The following is a 14,371-nucleotide window of genomic DNA, read 5'->3' on the forward strand; positions in this document are numbered from 1 at the left end:
GTCTCGAATGTTCCACGAGGGTATACAAACTGTTGATTTTTTTGTCTCGGGGCCACTTCAGTAATATCTTTCTTAGTGTGTGAATATGTAGCAAGGGGCGGGAAGCGCCTCTTTCTTCAAGCAGCAGTTCATCTAAAAGGTAATGGCCTGTTAACATCTTCATTTCTTGCTAGCTCAGCAGTTTAACTCTCGGGGAGGGTTCGAAACCTTTATAATGTAACCTACCTTTTTAAAATGTAAATTCTTTTCTGTCTATCTATAAATTACAAATCTGTAAAGCGGGGATAGAGAGTGCTTCACCCTCTCGAACTCCCCTTCATTTTGAATTTGAGGTGACTATGTTTTCGTAACCGTTTTTCTCTTCCTTCTTAAAAGTCTTAAACTTATTTTCCAACTAGTCACCTCCATAGATTGGGATTAGCCCCTGTATGATCAGCCTAGCGCCACATAGGTTTTAGACAAACTTGGTGTAGGAGTGCAAGTTATCGCCTCCATTCATTTTGTATTTTGGGCCATTTACTTAACCCGTTTTGTTTTTCTTCCTGCGAAGGCCCAGTAGATTGGGTATTAGTTACCCCTGTTTCCTTGTGTGCCTTTAGGGCAGATAGAAATGAAGTTTGTTGTAGCCTTTGATAGGCTTGTAAAATTGAGAGCGGGTCTGCTCTTTTTCTTAACATTGTAATTAGGAGCAAGTGCTCCTCGTACTTTGGGGTTTTCTGCCCTTCGGCAATTGCGGTTGTGAGCTGAGAGCTCAGGAATTAGACTTGGGGCTCGAAGCCCAAATCTTGTAACAAACTGTAATTTGTTAATTTGTTGATCTGCTACTTGGTACTGCACCCTTGAAAATTGGTTATTTTTTGTATGGGAAGAATATTTTATTACTTGGGTGGAACCATGCATAAAATTGTCGTCCAGGAAGGTGAGTTCAACTCTGCACTATCTGCTAGCCAGCAGGAAAACAGGTTTTCCCCGTGCCGTGTGTGCGAGTCTGGTTTTTTTTTTGTGCCTTGTTGAAGACATCAGAAGGGTGGCACGTGGACAGGAACCCGACCAGATTAAAAGCGATCAATACTTTGAGATTTTGACGTCATGATATTTAACCAACTGGACCGCAAGGTTAGCCTGATCGCAAAATCACAGCCAATAAAAACTAATTAACAAACACACCTACGTCTTGAAGAAATAAATACCCATGTACTTGGGGAAATCTTTCTCTTTGCTCATTTGCATTCGCTCAGTGCTCATTTGCATTCTGTTCTGCTCAGTTGCTCAGTTGTCTACGGGAATAATTGTTCGAGCACATGTGCTATTGGAAACGACGTATCCGACGTGGAACATTTCCAGCATTTATTTGATGGAAAGGCGATAAATTTTCTGCTTCTGAGGAAATTTTACGACATAGAAATATCGGAAACGCCGCAGTTCAGATTTCTTTAACTTTATAAATCTGAAGAAAATTTTTAAAGTAGGTAAAAACTGTGCCATCTTGAAGAATCGAGTGTGTGTTGTGTACTTTTTCTAAGACAGATCTTTTAGTTTCAGCTTTCACCAGAAGACGCAAGATCCCCAGCAATCCTGAAATATCTCGGAAGAATGGAACTTCAGCATTACGACGGAGTTTGTAATTGTCCTAAGTCCTCGCCTGCTGCAGCCATGTATCATTAAAATGTGAGGCATAATTCAGCCCGGGAGAGAATAACATCGGAGATGGAGTTTGGTTAAATATTCACTGATCATCAACCGAAACCAGAAGCCAAGTCTACTACAGCTAAGATTTTAAATTATACTTTTCTCTATTTTCTGTTGTAATAATTATGTAGACGTAGTCCTTGCTTGAATATTTGAAATCATTTCTAATAGTCTTTGTAGTTAGGAATTTCACTCTTCTTTCACTGGTGTTGGTAGATTTGATGTGTGTGAGAGTGTAATTGGGACCTATAATTTGTTCTATTTGAGTGAGTGCTTCGTGACATGTTCTCACTGTCCCATGATAAGTCTAGGAAAGTGTTAAAATATTTGACCCACGCGATAATAGTTATTAATTTAGAAAATAATGGTGGAATAAATTTTGAATTATTTGGGACAGAATATCGACGTGTTCTATGAATTTAGGATTTTTCCTTGATGTTTGTGGTTTACCGTAGATTCGAGATAGAATAGAGTCATCTATGATTTCATTAAACCATAGCCTGCGATGACGCGACCGCGCGCGTATAATAATAATAATAATAATAATAATAATAATAATAATAATAATAATAATAATAATAATTGACATTATTACGGTCTAATAGAATGTTTAAAGGTCATGAGTGTAATTTTTACTGTGCTTATAAGTGATTAATGTGTGCTATATTGAAGTAGATGTTGGCCTGGAATATTGGTCATGGTTTGAATGTCCACAAATTTTGCATTTACTGTTATTGGTATTTTTGAGACTTGTAAATGGATCTTAAGATAGGATTTTATTTGTGTGTCCATTACATGAGTCAGTTAAGGAAGAGAGTATGTCTTTGAACATAATTTCTTCTTATGCAGCACATGTTGATCAATAATTTGTGATAATAAGGGATTAAAAATAACGTAGTCGTGACTCATAGACCGTATGCGCGAATGTTTATTTATCTGTGACTGTAGGCAGTTCTATGGAATTTTTAGTGACGATTTCTACTGTAAAATTATCCTGGAACATCGTTGTGGAATTTATTTCATTGGAAAAGTGATAATCCTATCACAATCACACGTCAGACGATCGAAATGGTAGCCCTTGTCTGATATTGTCATCGAGAGAAGCTCTCATATTTCAAATAAAATTCAAAACTAAAAATCAAGAGATAGGATTCGATAAATTTGTTTAATAATATTACCGTGGACCAAAGCTTGAATGTGAGATGGATGAATGACTGATTTTACTTGTAATTGTGATTTCCATGGTTATATTTCGTCATGTTATGTGTACGCTGAGCGCGTAAAGTCTCGATTTTTTTTGTCGTTTTGTGGCGAGCATATTTGGCTCAATTATGAATCTTTAAGTGATTTTATGACGGAATAAAATAGACTAGGATCTTTGCTTCGAGGGAAAATACTTAAGCAAGGATCGCGTCAATGAACTAAGCTCACAAAATGTAAAATATTTAACGCTACAATGCGAGAATTTTAAGCCTTTATTGTGAGTTGTGCACAACACTAGGTCAATTGACATAAAAATAAGAATTTAATGAGTTGGATATTGGATTTCAAAATAATTTTATTATATAATTTGAAGCTTAAATAATTAATTGAAATAATATTTAATTAATAGAAATGAGTTATTGGATTTTTCGTGTGAGGTAGGATTTTGACTCACGGTTAAATGAATCGCAGAGTATTGTCAATTTAAATTATAATTCAAAAAGAAAGATATAATTCAGAATTTTGATATTTTGAGATAGGATTTTCTCAAATAATAATTAATTTTTAATTTCTTAGGACGATTTATTAAGACTTAATTTCGTATTTTTACAGAATGAAATTTAATGGAGAACTGCGGGTGCATTCCAGCAGGGAAGAGATAAATAATTTATTTCAAGATTTTGGAAAATATTTATTGAATCTGGAAAGTGATAATATTTTATTTAATAAATGTTAAAACCCATTTCTTTTTAGTGTTTTCATTTGTCGTCAGTCCTTAGATTGTCCCTGACCCCTATAATTTAGCGTCGCCTGTAAGCGAACGTTCCGCCTCTGGGAACTTTTGCTTACCGGCTGAGCTGCCCGGCAAAACGGGGGCAGTACCTGTTATACTTTGTTAATTGTTGATTTTGAAAAGAAAATATAACCTTTGTTAAAGTTTTAAATTAACTTTAATTTTGTAGTTGAGACCTATTCCCGCCCGCACCTTGTTTCACCTCTAACTACCACGGATATCTCCGTAACAATTATTACTAGGTTTACCTCTTCATTATGTTTCATTCTGTAGAGTCCGTTCTGTTCACTTGCCTGCCCCTCACCCGGAAATCTCGGGTTCGATTCCCGGACAGACCAGGTATTTTTACCTGATCTGAGGACTGGTTCGAGGTCCACTCAGCCTACGTGATTACAATTGAGGAGCTATCTGACGGTGAGATGGCGGCCCCGGTCTAGAAAGCCAAGAATAATGGCCGGGAGGATTCGACGTGCTGACCACACTTCACCTGGGAATCTGCAGACCTTCGGGCTGAGCAGCGGTCACTTGGTAGGCCATGGCCCTTCGGGGCTGTTGCGCCATGGGGTTTGGTTTGGTTTGGTTTGGTTTTTCTGTTCACTAGCGACTGCATTGCAGTAGATGTTTGTTACTTATAGGCCCTACGCCCCACGACGCACAGTTGATTCTAACAAGAAAGGCCTTTGTTTTCTGGCCAGACGTCGCTTTGAAAATACTGTGCAGTAAACCGAATGTAATATACTGTACGTAGTTTGCGTTGAATTTGTGATCCCTTTGTTTAGTTGAACTCTGGAAGTAATTAATTTCGTTTTGTTTGTATTGCACTGGGTGGAATCCCACTGTGAGTAGAATGCATTTGCTGTAAATTTATACTTATGTAGGCTACAGCATCTTAGTCGAATTTGTGATCCTTAAATTAATAAACTCTGGGAGGAATCTATTTTGGTAAAAGTTGTACGTTATAATCCTTCCATTCCGAACTAATTCAGGCCAGAGTCGGTTCACGTAGGCAAAAAAGCGGATTAAAGGAGGTTTATAATCAGTATAATGAGGCCTATATATGAAGTGTAAGATATCGCGGATGATGCAGATACAGCCCCAGTGTCTGAAATTATTCATTCCGACGTAACACGAACATTAGAGACATCCTTGCAGTACGTAGAACAACACCGCAAACTGCTTATGAAGCGATGGTGGAGTATTGGATCATCCGGAAGAATTTCGTCTTTGCGTCAGCAGAAAGTGACTGAACATTTATCTAAAGCAGGAGCTTTCACCCTTAGATCAACGGACACGTGCCCTACTGTCTATAAACCATTTAAAAGAATACGTTTTTAAGCAGTTATTTTTCTTTAAAAAATATCTTTTGTTTTGTGTATTACGTTCCTATCCCGTATTTTGGAAGAAACTTGGCAAACTAGGTGTGGACTTCCTCTCTCATTCGCCAGTACCATACTTTCACTTACAGCTGCGTCCGGCTCCATGGTTAAATGGTTAGCGTGTTGGCCTTTGGTCACAGGCGTCCCGGGTTCGATTCCCGGCAGAGTCGGGAATTTTAACCATCATTGGTTAATTTCGCTGGCACGGGTGCTGGGTGTATGTGTCGTCTTCTTCCTCATTTCATTCTAATCACGACGTACAGGTCGCCTACGGACGTCAAATCAAAAGACCTGCATCTGGCGAGCCGAACTTGTCCTCGGGCACTCCTGGCACTAAAAGCCGTACGCTATTACATTTACTTACAGCTGCGAAAATAGGAAGGAAGAAGTGGGTTTACGGTGAAATCCAATGACTAAGGTCGCAACATTTTTTAGACTGGACACTTCGGCGCTGTGATAGGTTATCCGCATATCTGATATTCTGTACGCTAGGTGGTGACAGGAACAGTTCTGTTAACTTTCTTTAGAGCAGCCTCGTAACTCGAAACAGTGTAGATTTATATAATGAACAAACGAACTTGATTTTATAAATATAGATGCTCACGTTGATAAAATTATTTAAACACTTTTATCAACAACATTTTTTAAACCTCTCAGATATTTCTGTGCCTTGGTTCTAAAAGGGCCAATGTCATTTTTTATCGAAATTGAGATATTAACTGATACTGCACCCATAAGCGAATTTGCCTAATTAATTTACAATTAAAAGTTGAATATTTCACATATGAGATACCACAGTAGGTGGGAAACTAGCAGTCACAAAGGAACTTTCTGGCGCCAGTCAGACTGCAAGTAGAATCCATGAAACTCTTCTCTAAGCACGACCAACTTGTAAACCAACCTAAGGGTTCCTTCCAATAAATTTTATGACACCGCGTAGGAGTGGCGACTTGCTGTTTGGTTCTCACGAGAAAAGCACGCGTTGAGGCCTGACCTACTTAGCTAGGACAATAGGGACAACGACAATAACCGCCAATCCTTGGGAGGAAGTGGAAGCACCCACGTTTGGAAGAGCGCGAAAGTCTCAGCCAATCAGAAAATTCTAAATTTGAATGAACTGTCACAGCGGGAAATCTACAGTCAGTATTTCGCGATCTGAAGCCCGGTGTGGTAGCGAAAAACAGTGTCCTGATTTCTTTATAATATTTGGTGAATTATCAGTGCGAATCTGTGGTTAATTAGTGGCTAATTAATAAAATTTAACTTCACACGGAGGAGTAAGAGGACCCAGAAGAATAAGCTGTCATGGCGGGATGGAGCCATCCACCGGAAGAAAATAACACCAGTGACGCGCGCCGTCTTGTGGATTATCCTGTGATCATTTCCCGCGGCGCATTATCACATGTGAGTCAGACAGAATTTAGGAAGTTCTGCATATAAATTTTGAAAACTATAACCTACGGATGTACGATAAAGCGCTCCCGAGGACTAGATTATTACGCCACATCCCTTCCACGGAACTATTTTCCAGGTGGTGGGAGGACTCTTTACAAAACCCAGCGACCAGAGGGCTGAACTCTCAGTTGTTGTCTTGAGTATTCTCAGTGTTTTTTTGAATTTTCGCAGTGATTCTGTAATAGTCTCAGTGTATCTACGTTTGACAGAGTGACAGAGTGTGTCAGCAAATTCATTTAGTCAGCTTTACTTTTGGCTGGTAAGAAAGCGATTAGACACTTGTAGGCATTTTGAGAAAGCCTTGTATTATTTACTTGGGAGAATAGCATTTCAGAAAATGAACACTTTAACAGACTTTTACTGTAAATACAGAGAGAACAGGCAAGGGCTACACTTTCAACTTAATTAAACTCACATTACGAGTAGAGAGGAACAAGTCCATGTTTTCAGCATATTTACATAAAAACATCTCTACCCAGCGGGTAGTGTTACATGTGATATCAGCATAAAATTTTCTCCACAACATAAACTGTATTTTAGCTTGTTTCTACCATTCAATAAACTGTTTTAACAAGCGAGATATTTACGGCCAGAAACTAGTAAAGACAGACAGGGAGGAAATTGACTTTCTTCAATGCAGGCTGCAGTAGTAAACCTTGAGGAAACAGTTATGTCCCGGTGGGGTTAATGTTCTGTAAGCTGCAGTGTAAACAGAGCTGAGAGACCGGCGAGCAGACCAGCAGGTGATTTCCAGGTAGATAGCGAGACGACCGTCCAACAGGTACAGGAGTCTGCAGTGGTATCATCTAACTTTCACTGGAGTGAGAGAAATGCGAGTGTTTTATGCTAATATAAACGTGTGTCACGGCATGGCAAAAATGTGTCTAATTTGCGTGTGTAAAAATCTGGAATACCACATCAGCTTGAAGATGGAATTCTAATTTCACCATGACCGAGGCTGGAGGGTGAGCCAGCCTGCCTCCATCACACAGGTATGAGCATCAATAAATAATGTAAATAAATATGTAGGACCGTGGCTAATCGATGATCAATGTAGTTTAGAGTAATTAGGTAGGATTGTAAATAATTCACGGTTGATTTGTAACTATAAATATTAATAATTATAAATAATAATAATAATAATAATAATAACAATAATAATGTTAATGTTGCACTTTCAGCTAGGTTATTTGTGCACTTCGTTTAGGTAGATGTTGTTTGCGTGTTTTATTGGTTTATTTCTGTAGTATGTCACTTTGACAGTTAGGCAGCTTTGATATTTGATCTATGTGTGTAAATGCCAGTTTATTATTATTATTCTTCATGTGATTAGATCGTTGGTTTTTGAGTTATATATTTTTTTGTTTGAGTTTTGATCTTGTAGACGCCGCCGCGATGATTTCAATGTTTATTTTTGCTATGTTTGCGCATTTCAGTTTGTTTTATTTGTGGAGTCATCCTTCAGATGACCGGTTTTGATTGTACCTATCCCGTGTATTTTGCGACGATTTTGGTAGACTCGAGTATTTATTTCTGTGTAGTTGCGGTTACGCATGTTTCAACATCTGTGTTTTGAGAGGCAATCTCGTCACTTTTTATTTTAAGAAGCAGTGAGTGCCATTGATGAGTCAGCTCTGAGATTTTTGTGATGTGTTAAGCAGAGAATGATCGAGAGATCGAGCTAGATGATTAATATCCCTGACGATCTACGTTGATGATGGAAATATGATTTGGACCATGTCATGATACTGTCGTAAGAAGTCGTAATGTGCACGACAGATATTTGCCCGCCGGATACGAGCGAGGCCGTATTGTGAGAATAATGAATAATAATGACGTCGAGAATTAATGGGTAAATAGAAATGTGAAATGAAGAATTTAACCACGAGTGTTAAATGTGTTACGACATGGGTTATGATGGTAGGCAGAAGCCTATATTTGTTAAATAATTCCAGGGAAAGTAGATGCTCGGCAAATAATGCTAGCCAGTGTACAATGTGAGCAGAGCGACGAGTCAATGTGTTTTGAATAATCATGTAGAGTCACGGATAACGTGAAGTAACAGTAATTTGTCTGCAAAGGTTAAATGGTATCATGTCCAGACATTTATCGTCTGAGGTTACAGATTGCCGTCAAATTCACAATATTTATATTTTTGCTACTCGCAGCGGGGTATATTTTTATGGAGACTCCGATTTTATTTTGCGCACTTCCATCCTTATTAATTTCCAGTAGGCCGCGATGGTGGGATCTAGTTTTGTTTATTTGTTTTTCATTCTGATTGTACTTTTTACCGTTCATTTGTAGGACGTAAGCGTATGTGAATTATTTATATTTGATTTGATGTAAATAGATAGGTGTAGATAGGCTAGTTTTGATTTCTGTACTTTCTTTGTCGGAGCAGTGTTTCTCCGTTAATTAATGTAAGGATGTAAATAAGATCTCAGATGTTAGGTTTATGGATCATCGATTATGTCACAGTCGAAACTATAGTAGTGGTATGCTCATACCAGGCATTTATGTAATTACCAAACTTTCCTTTTAAAATCCACTACATTTTGTTTTGAAATGAAGCGATCCTTAAATAAATAAATTGTATAAACTGCCGCAATGAACGAGATAAACAAGATGGCATCTGCCTCCATCTAGTGGGGGTACCCCAAATATGAGTTGATAATGAAATGCAGTCAGCGGCAAATTCAATAGAAATTTAAATGTACAAGGATCGCTATCATTTGAATTGTTAATATCAGGCGTTTGGCCTAAATTTCTGTTTATTCTTAAGAAGTCCAGTCTATCACAGGTATGCAAGTGAAGTTTAAAAATTTAGATGAGTGGTTGGATACACTCAGATTGATGTTTCAATAATTTATTTTGTTTAATCATGAGGTGTTGAATAAGACAACGGTTATGTAGGAAATGAAGTGTGATGTTCATGGCTGTTTTCTTCGAATTATTTCCTTATGTGATACACTTGCTTAGTGCAGTCCATGATTATTTAAATTTGGGTATTTTTTTACCAAATGAGCCACATGTGATAAACATTTGACAACTCCTATGAGTCAGTGGATTGATGACGTAACAAATTTTAATTACTTTATTGTGATTCAACTACTTTAAATTTATTTTGAGAGATATTTTCTCCGTAATATAATTCTGTATTTCAAGAAGGTGGCCTTTCTGACCAGAGCTTTAAATTGAGTCATGTTATTAACTTGAGGACAGTGTCAGCTGAGTTTGGAATAATTTTAATTAAGGTGTTTGACCTTCAGTCAGTTTATTAGGCAGATTATGATTGTTTTGTAAGGCAGATCCTAAATCTTTAATTTTATTAGTCTCATTTATTTCATTTTGTTTACATTTTTCACTGGTTCAGTTACGTTCATTTTTAGCATTTTGCATTTTATTTCAATAAATCAGTCTTTTATTTAAATTTTAATTCAGTCTTGGGTACCGTCATTTTAGTTAGTTTACCCCCCTCTTTTCATGTCCTCACTCCTTGATCAGCGGGTGGCCTCTCCGGGGATATCGGACGGGCACGACTGAGGAAGAAGAGTCTACATGCAGCGGTGAGTATTATTTACATGTCATCTATTACAGGAGCAGCCGGCGCAAAGAAGAAGGAAGAGATCACCGCAGTTGTTGCCTTGAAAAGGGCACAATACAAACGCGTTTTCTCCTGGCTTTCAACATGTTAAAAGGGCCAATGTCTCTGTTAAGTACTAAACGAACCGTTAACGTTTAATTAAATAAGCCCTTGCCAATAATGTTAGATTACCAGTAAAGATTAGAGACCTGGCAATTTTTAAAAATTACGATAGAAAAAATTAGCGTTTAATAAGGTGACTTCCACAAAGAAAGTATAAAGTTATTTAAAGTTAGTTGTTGAAAAAAATTAATTGGAAAACTATAAGCAAAACTTATAATGCTCATAGCTCAAAAACAGGTTTTTTGACATTGGCCCTTTTAGAACCAAGCCACAGATTTATGGCAATCAGGATGTCCAGATGGTCACTGGGAATCACGGGATGAAATAAAAAATGATATGGGTACGTGGCCCAAGCTAAACCAACATCCATCAATCAATCAATCAATCAATCAATCAATCAATCAATCAATCAATCAATCAATCAATCAATCAATCAATCAATCAATCAATCAATCAATCAATCAATCAATCAATCAATCAATCAATCAATTATCTGCTTAGAGCTGTCGCCCAGGTGGCAGATTTCTTATCAATTGCTTACCTCTTTCAATGTCGCTCCGATCGGTGGATATAGAGTGAGTCTTGGCGCACAAGTGGTGACGGCTGGCTCGTGGTCCGACATCTCTGCAGAGGAGGGGTGGCAAGGGATTTACCGTGGCTCTACGCCTCTGTGTTCGGAAGGCGGAGAGGGGCTGGTCCCCATCGTCGACTATCCTGAGATTGGTTTTACGTTGTTGTTTTTTTCTTTCATTCTCCTGCACTTAGGCGAATGTCAGGACAGTTCCTAGTATAAGCCACGTCCACCACTTTCTCGCCTGCTCCGATACAAATCTCCTGGCCTGAGAGACGGCGTCGCTGTCTAGGAGGCCCGCCTCCTTCTTCAGGAGAGGAATGAAAACATTTTGAAGTAGTAGTATGTCACCACGACAGAGAACAAGATGCGAGAAAACAAGGTTTTTCTGGTATGGGTACGTGGCCCAAGCTAAACCAACATCAATCAATCAATCAATCAATCAATCAATCAATCAATCAATCAATCAATCAATCAGTCAGTCAATCAATCAATCAATCAATCAATCAATGAATCAATCAATCAATTATCTGCTTAGAGCTATCGCCCAGGTGGCAGATTTCTTATCAATTGCTTACCTCACCTTTCCTTAAATATTTTCAAAAACTTGGAAATTTATCAAACATTTCTTTTGATAAATTATGACTGTTACCGTATTTTGGTGGTAGGTAGAGGTGAAAGAAGGTGCGGGTGTGAACGGGTCTCAAACTACGAAATTAAAGTTAATGTAAAATTTAACAAGGTTATATTCTCTTTCCAAAATTCAGAAATAACATGAAAGACAGGTACAGAGTAGCAAGGCAATAAAAGTACAATTACAATATTTACAGGATTTGGGCTTCGAGCCCCAACCTCATAATTCTTGAGCCATTAGCCCAGTTTTACCCCAAACACAAGTTTCAACAGAGGGGCAGAAAACCCTATTCATGCCTAGGAGCACTTGCTCCAAATTACACAGTAAGGCCTTCTTGAGGCGCGCAGAAAACAAAATTTTCAAGAAAGAGCAACTTGCTCTCAAATTTTAGGCCTGTCAAAGGCCACACCTAATTCCACCTTCAAGCTGTCCTCTAAGGACATATACACAGGGGTAAAATACCCAACCTACTGAGGTCTATTAAATGAGAAGAAGGTTAATTACATGACCTCTAAAATAACAACTTGAGGGGAGGCAATCTGCACTCCTAATGCATTTGTTTTAAAAACTAATCTGGCTCTAGGCCACTAATGCAAGGGCTAATCCCATACTACTGAGGTGACTTTAGAAAAGAACAATTTACTTTACATTAAGGAAGAATCGGTTGTGAGAAATAAGTTCACCTCAAAACAAAATGAGTGGGAGCTCGAGAGGGTTAAGCACTCTCTATCCCAATATGTAGCTTTAAAAGATAATAGATGCTAAGAATAGTTACATTTAGGAAAAGGTTACATGGTAGAAACGCTTCGGACCCGCCCCGAGAGTTAAACTGCTGAGCTAGCAAGAAAAGAAGTTATTAAAAGGCCATTACCTTGGTGTAGAACTGCTCCCCGAAGAAAGAGGCGCTTCCCGCCCCCTGCTATGTACTTTACACACTGAAAGATGGTACTGAAGTGGCGCAGAGACCCTAAAATCAGCAGTTTATATACTCTCGCGGAAAGTTCGAGGCGTTTCAGGTAAGAGAACACCCGCCCACAATCACTTTATTGGCTAGGGTACAGCAACATATCCCCTTTGGAGAAGATACACCTGATTGGTTAGAAATTAATTTTAAAAATTCGGGATTGGCTAAATACAAAACAAGGGGAAAGAAAGGGGTATACAGCCAACTTAAACAATAACAGAAAGAAATTTAACAAGAAACAAACTTTTGAAATAAAAATTTTCTCCAAAAAAACAGTTCTTTCACTTCGCACTAGGGTGCACTATTGTTGATCTTCAGTAGTGTGCTCTAGAAGAGAAAGTTCACACTTCTTACGATAGGGAAACAAAAATGCGTCGAAAACGACCCAGTTCAGAAACTACAACATTTCCCAGTAGTGACATCTTCAGAGAAACTTGAAAATTAATTCCGTAGATAAAGTTCAGACTTCCTCCAGCAGAGGAGTTTCAATTGGCGCAAATTTTAAATTAGCGGCGTGGAGGTGTACCGCCCGGTACAATGACAATCCCTTACTCCTCTTTCTATAAATGAATATTTTCCCTAGTTTTTCCCCCTTGAATTCCAACTTATGATCTTTCCTACTTTTAAAAGCTCCGCTCGAGCTTAAATTCTACGCCATACCTCTACTGACAGCTCGCAACATACCATTACATCCATTGGGCAGTAAAGCTCTCGCACTTCACCCTAATGGACGGAGATAAATGGAAGGTCAAGAAAAGGCAGGATGGACTGTGTACGTGAGGATATGGGATAACTGGGCATACGACCTACTGATGCCACAGACCGTATGATGTAGATGGCCCGATGTAGACTAGCGGACCCCGCATCTTGACGGGAAAACGCAAAGGAAGAAGAAGAGAGATATTTTCAGCAAAATTTTTTTAATCATTACCTTTCATATCAATTTATCTAACTTCTCACAGGTAATTATTTTTATAGGATAAGTTACTCCAAATTCCTTATGAAAAGACAAAGTATGTGGAAGGGACTAGGTCAGGTTTCAACATTCAATCATTAATCACCAAATATGGAAATACCACTCAAGCACACAAATCTATATATATAAAATAACTTGTCCTGACTGACTGACTGACTGACTGACTGACTGACTGACTGACTGACTGACTGACTGACTGACTGACTGACTGACTGACTGACTGATTCATCATCGCCGAGCCAAAACTACTGGACAGAAAGAAGTGAAATTTTGGGGATACATTCATATTAACATGTAGGTGCTCGCTAAGGGAGTATTACAGATTTGAAAACTGGCATTTGGATTTTCCTGTAAAAGTAAAGAAACAATGGTAGGTGGGGATGAAAACGGAGGTGAATTCCTTTTACGAGGATACATATATCTCAAAAACTTAAGATGTTACAGTCGTGAAAATTGTATTTGGAAGCTCTTTTAAATAAACGGGTACTGTTTATTTTTGGAAAATTCACTTAAGTGGGGAGTGTGAAAGGAAGTGAAAAAAAATTGAGTTCTTTTTCCGGAGAAACCGTATGTCTCAAAACTGAAGGTTACAGACTTGGAAATTGGAATTTGGAATCTCCTTGAAAAAATAAAGAAACACGCTTTTTTGAGTGGAGTGAAACCAACTTAACGGTCGGGTATGGAGTGAAAATGGAGTTGAATTCTTTTTATGAGGATACTTATGTCTCAAAAATCGAAGAGGTTAAAAGCATGACAATTTATATTTTGAATTTTCTTTCAGAGTAAAGATACATGTTTTCTTTTGTCTTCGGAAAATTCACTTGGTGGGGGGGGGTGAATGAATTGAAAAATTAGTTTAATTATTTGTATGAGGATACTTATACCTCAAAATCTAAAGATGTTACAGACGTGAAAATTAGTATTTGGAATCTCCTTCAAAAATAAAGAAACACGCCCTTTTGGGGAGGGGGGAATAAGTTAACGGGTAGGAAGGGAGGGGA

This window comes from Anabrus simplex, chromosome 4 (assembly GCF_040414725.1).
Source record: "Anabrus simplex isolate iqAnaSimp1 chromosome 4, ASM4041472v1, whole genome shotgun sequence".
In the NCBI taxonomy this organism is placed as follows: Eukaryota; Metazoa; Arthropoda; class Insecta; order Orthoptera; family Tettigoniidae; genus Anabrus; species Anabrus simplex.